We start from the raw sequence: 6,830 nt of genomic DNA on the forward strand, positions 1-6,830 counted from the left end.
AAGGAAACTTTCAATCAACGCTGAAATTATCAAGCCGCATCACGAATTCATCTCCTTGGTTTGATTACTGGATTAGCTCCAGTGGACGAGAAAAGGGAGAATAATTCGATAATTAATGTTAGACTGTAATTATGGTAATTTATTACGGAACTGTTGAATTTCCACGATTGATAAAGTAATAAAAGTGTGTCGTTGATTGAAAAAGTTTCCACAATTTTTGCGTAGGATTGTCGGGGCATTTTCGTAAAGAAATATTTGGATTTTAAACAAATTTTTTATTTTCATTTAACTTTGGTTTGCCTCGGATTTATCATAAGTTGTACGGTGGTACATCGGGGAGTAACTATAATGATAATTAGATGAATTGCATGATAAAATTAATGCGAAAGTGCCATAATTATCAAATCATATCGAAGTATTTCTCCAGGTTGAAGAATGAAACCATTCCGTTGTAAATCTTTTCTTTTTTATATTGTGTGATCGTATATTATTGTAGGCATGAGAGCTATTATAGACTTCAAGATTATTTTCCTGTTTCTCTGAGGAGTTGGGTTGGAAGTAGCTCGAGGGTACGATTAAAACACTGCTCTTCAAAAAGTGTAGAACGAAAAGGTGTTTCCAATTTTTATTAATAAAATTTTCTTTAATGGTTAAAATCGCACTATAGGCATCACCGAAGTTTAAACGGACGACTCAACTTCACCTTCAACGACCTCAACTTCAGTGTCACGCGCATGAAGATGGAACAGTCGTCCGTTGGAACATTGGTGATACCTACGTATTCATTTACACCGGTGGAAATCTCTAAAAGACTTGACGAAAATAATTCGCCGGAAAAGAATGACATCATGAATGAACATGTCGGAGCAAGGGTACCTCAGGCAATAAGCTGAAATCGGAAAACGTTTACGAATGATAAAAAATTCTTCCTTGGAATTAAGTTTATACAATGCCCTCCGTTGAATCTTTGTTATTAACCCATTATAACCCAATGTAGCTTCTAAGCAACATCAAAAAATCATAAATTTTCTGCTCTCTTTTGGAAATATCTAAACTATGCATTATTTTGTGGCGTAAATTGCAATGACGAAATATTTAGCTACCACCATAGGCGGATCCAGGGGGGGGGGGGCACGGGGGCACGTGCCCCCCCCCAGACCCTCAAAAATATGCATGATTATTAATACGGTCCCATTATCATTGCGTTCGTTTTGTATTACGAGGTATCACTGTGCCCCACCCAGAACAAAATCTTGGATACGGCCTTGCTTGTGCCCCTCCCAGAAAAAAATCCTGGATCCGCCCCTGGCTACCACAATAGTAGTGATTGAGAGCAAAACTTTCAGGATTTCAAAAATGAAAAAAATTGAAATTTGATTACTACCAGAAGCACATCTGGGTTAGAAAGGGTTAAAAGTCGACAGCCATACCATACCAATACTATGAGGTCGAAGTTTCCCCAGATTAAACAAAAGAGCACACACCAAATTCGTACGAAATATTAAAAAAATCAAGATCTTCATGAACATCCCTATGGGGATAATATGAATTAACTAGCAGTTTCAAATGAACATGTTCTAAGATTAAAAAAATCTTAGATGAAATGTATTTTGAAGTCGTTACTTGCCGTACGCAAAAAATCAAAGTGGTAGGCCTTTTTAGTCAATTTCATAGTTGATTGTATCGAAAAGAGAGTCACAAATTAACGGGTACCAACGGGAAGACTATTCAAAGCTGCAATAATGTGCGAAACCGAAGATTCGCCAAACAACCGTTTGCAACATCGAAAATCACATCGCCATCATCATCACCACTGGTCAACAATCCTAGGATTGGTTTGACGCAGCTCTCCATTTCTCTCTCCTATCAGCTAATCATTTCACGCCTACGAATTTCTTCTCTTTCACATCCTTCTTTACTTGTTCCATATATTTTGTTCGAGGTCTTCATTTTCCGTTCTTGCCTGCCACTTGTCCCTCGACGATTGTCTTCATCAGGCCATCATGTCTCAAGATGAGGCCTATAAGGTTGTTCCGTCTTCTTGTTAAGGTTTTCATGAGGCTTCTCTTCTCTCCTTCTCATCTTAGACTTCTTCATTACTTTGGTCGATCCATTTGATCATCATCATTCTTCTGCACCACCACATTTCGAAGGCCTTCGCCCTTGATTTCTGGGCAGCTGTCACTTTGCATACCTCACTTCCGCAGAGAAGCACACTCGAAATATAAGTTCCGATAATTTTTTTCCTTACTTTTATGTTTGAATTTCAACCGTATGCAGCATCGAAAATCACATCAGTTCACATTATTTACCGCAGGGAAAAATTCCCCCGAATCGGGAAACGGATCGCGGACATTTGGACCATAGCGCAGATCACTACGCTGCTGCTCAGATTCCATTATTCCTTCTTCAATTGTGCTCAAATTGTTCATGATGGTGGTTACTGATACGTCCTCGCGGCCCATCCAAAATTTCAAGTAAAGGGAGAATGGGCTTCCAAGAAGCCAACACCTGTTGAGAACCGCAAACCAGCACTAAAGCAGCACACGTCGGTAAATGTGATATGTTTTCAATCGATACCGAATGCGAACGGCCATAAAATTCACATTTTTTATTTAAACGACAAAATATATATATTCCATGGTCATCAGTGTGAACTTGACTGCCATTCACACAGAATTGAAATGTTTCACATTATTCGAGCACCGATGTCTCCAATATGGCCCGTGGCAACACGGTCGTAGCAAGATGTGGCGCAAGTGAATGGGAGAACTGTGTCCGCACCCATGATGCGATTATTGAAACTTAAATATATATCACTATTGAAACCCGGCAGACACACTGCCAGTGCGAATTTCATCTCGGCATAAAAAAACATCAATCGAAACATGAAAAAATGTATGTGTCAGTTGTGTAAACGTCCATCACTCAACGTAATACTAATGGAACTGGTAAAAAATTTCTCTCATTCGATATTTACAAATTGAATTCACAATTACTTAAGGAATAAGTCATATTTGATTTCAGTGAAATATGCGAGATTTTTCGTCTGAAAATGACCTTCACATCAATACCAATCGTAATAGAAAAACCGCTGAAAAAATTAGTTACTTCATTTCTTCAATCATCCGACAGAAAGTACTTGAAACCTCTGCATCGAAACCATTGGTTATCATCGAAGGGCTCAACACTAGCAATGGGAGAAATTCAACAAAGGAGATAAAAACCTTATAAAAATAAATATCGTAAAAGTAGATAAAAACGTTATCCATGAAAGAATATTTATAAGTGCAAAATTATAAGAAGATTGGTGGCATCTTGTCGAAGACGATTGATCTCGGATATGAAAACATCCATTTTTATACGTAAAACAAAAAATCCCTACGTAAGTAATGCGTATTTAGAAAATATTACGATTAGTCAAATAATGGGGTACAATGCGTACAACTTGATGAGTATGTGCAAGATCACTTTCTTCGGTTTCACTCCAGGAATCACAGAGAGCATCTCACTCGCAGCGTCATTCGATAGATGCGGGCTTATCAGGCGAGACGTATTAATTTATGCTTTCTACCCTGAGAATTCGCGACCCTACAGCCCGCCAGCAAAAAGCATAGATCATGGTCGGTTGCCCTCCATTAGGGAAATATTCCGTCAAGTCTCTAAGGGAATGATGAGAGCTATTCCACACGATCCTTGTTCCTTTACATTCCAATATCCTGGCAGTGGCATGAAAGTAAGCATAGACAGTTATCCTTTATCATTCGGGATCAAATTGTCAGAAGTCCTAAGACTTTAAATTCTGATCTTCTGCGCATTCTTCTGCAATTCTTTGCGTTGTATTATTGTGAATAATACTTACCAAGAATTGAATAGGAAAATGGGTATAAAGAGAGAGCCTTCGATACAAAAAATGCAGAATATCTTGAACAAGGGGAGATATTTAATCATGGAGTGAAAAATGTATTAAGTATTTTGTTACTCAAGGATTTGGTGCCAAATTTGTATTTAATAGGGCAATTATTTATTTATTTAGATGCTTGTTTATTTAAGAATCCAAAAGTAATAGACGATGATAAGAAGGATTTGGATGAGATGGGACTTTTGGTGTTGTAACACCTCCTGCCTTACTCATATATAGGCGGCTTGAAGGATAGAATGTAAATGTAGATTGCATTAAAAACTATAGTTCAATGAGTTCCTCCCTGGTGAAACCTAGGTCTTCTGTGCTATGTATCCTCGAATTAACTCCCTTGGTTCTGTAAAAGCATCTTATCTGTTTGCGTTCCAAAGATTGGGTTACCATTTTTATATTTCTAACCCCGCGGCGAGCCCGAGGAAAATTTTGCGAATATTGTTCGCCCGGAAAGAGGGAATTCATGCATGGTAATGCGAAAAGTCTCCTTCAAAGCCTTCTGAGTAATAATTACGGAGTCAGTAGCAATTAGAGAGTAGGAAGGAAGGAATTATGCCTTGGAAAAACAATGCTGAATGAAATGATTAAACTGAGAGCAATAGTTTAAGGTTTCAAAACCGAAAATCCTTAGCGTCCTATATACGACGGAAAGAGTTTTATTCCAAGGACGGAATGCACATGGTGAAGGATCTTTTATACACAAAAATACTAATTGAACTGAAGAAATACGAAATTTACCACGCACAAGGACTAGAAAATCTTCATTTACCTACCAAATATGTATTGCATCTTGTATATTATGATCCTCTACACAAGTTCTCCCCGAGGCTCTCTTAGCATTTGCTAAGAGCTTCCCCTTTGCATTTGCCTGGATAAGTCAATGCATTGAAACAGCTATGAACTACCTAAGAGTGGAGAATATTTTCGAAGGCTTTTTTCAACCTTGTAGGGCAATAGTTTATAACTGGTAGCCTGAGTCCGCGATAGCCTTTGTAGGCGTCCGCGGGACAAAAGCGTAAGAAGACAATTCAAACTGAGAATTAGTAAGATTTGGGTGAGAGGAAGGCGCATTTCTACGGATTGAGAGCCACTGGTCTTGAGGCATTTGGAGCACGAATTTCACAAGACCGAAGCCGGTTTCCCACATTGATAATATATTTGGAGAGCGGGGAAATTTAACGTATAGGTTAATTTATGCGATTGTAAACAAGGATCCCTTTGATATCTTGATACAAAAAAATACATGTGAAATAAAATAAATTAAGGAAGTTCAATGGAAATGATTAATATATGATTAAGCAGTACTACAAAAATTTTCGGATACATCTTTTTGGGTTTTCATGTTTTATATACTCAAAAACCAACAACCATCACTTTTAGTTGATATGTTTGTGGAAATTTCCAAGTAGGCTTCCGCGGAGATTATGATGATATCTGGTGATTTTTCCGGGTATTCTTCCGCGTTTATCCATTTTGTAGGACAATATTTCGCCAACGTTCCAGTTGGCTTCCTCAGGTCCACTGACCTGAAGTGGTGACCTGAGTGGACCTGAGGAAGTCAACTGGAACGTTGGCGAAATATTGTACTACAAAATGGATAAACGCGGAAGAATACCCGGAAAAATCACCAGATATGTTTGTGGAAATACCCACTTTCGAACCTCTAAAAAAATTAAGATACCAAAATTATGCAGTAATAATGTCAAAAGTGGTTTGCCTTAGAACATAGATAAATGCCATTATCACCGTAGTCGTAATTGTTAGGGGCAGATTTTACGTTAAAAATTTTCTTTATTTCAAGGGTTCAATTATCTTGTGCAAGCGCCCCTGGCTGCGTGCGGCCGATGCATGGGACCCCTGTTGCTTGGCCGTGTTCCTATCGCTTGGAGCTTCGCCTCCTCTTTCCGTCTGCCGCTTCGTCGACGTCTCTTGTTATCGACATTTCGCGTCGCCAGCCGCGAAAAGCAAAGGTAGGAATGTGCGGAAATTGATTGCGGCACATTGTCAAAGGAAGCGAATTCGGAAGACACGAGTGATCAATATGCAACACACCACGAGAGTTTCCTCCGCAAATCCATACCAAAACACTGTCTCTCTCCACTTCCAACTCAGACGTAAGTTTTTTTCGCATTTCTTTTGCTCGCCATGAGCAATGAGCATGTCGGTGCGTTTACAGGGCAGAATTGGGCTACATATGACATTAAAACTGACGCGTGGAAACCAAGAGTTTGGTCGCGTTCCAAGTAAATGTAAATTGGCCCAGCCAGGCATTGTTTTTAATTCCTAATATTTTTTGCAAGTGCTACCAATCACTTAAGAATTTATCCATTTTCCTAAAATCTTGAGATTTGTACACTGTAGCCCTTAGTAACTCCCTTTCCCATTATATGTCCTCCTTTATCCTGGCGTTCTTCTTCCATTTGTCCTTCTTTATCTGTTTCAATTTTAACCTGGTTTGTGTTAACTTCTAATGGCTTAGATTAAATTTATAATTTATTCCTACCATGTATCATGACTTCCTGAGCGGTGACAGCTACAGGAGGCCACTCAAAGACTTTACCGGCTCAACAAGATGCCAGGAAGGAGAAATTCTATAAAATCTCGATGGACAGCTAGACGAAAGAATTTATTAGTACCAATTCCTGTATTTAAGTTCAATAGCAAAAGAAATACCATGTAAATGAGCCCAGGCCCTGGGAAAGTGGGGGCCGGATTGCGGCCTCACCTGGGCCTGGTAAAATAATCAGACAAGTCAAGTCAAGTACTGCGTCTCGGCCTCCGAATGGGAATCTTCCTCCAATTTTTCCTTCCTCACGATATCACTGTTTTATGAAATCAAGGGATCCTTCCTTCACGTATTGTGCTCCAACTTTCCAATTCTTCTCCAGTTCTGCGGCGCACTTCCTCATCTCTC

Source organism: Ischnura elegans, chromosome 8 (genome assembly GCF_921293095.1).
Source record: "Ischnura elegans chromosome 8, ioIscEleg1.1, whole genome shotgun sequence".
NCBI lineage: Eukaryota > Metazoa > Arthropoda > Insecta > Odonata > Coenagrionidae > Ischnura > Ischnura elegans.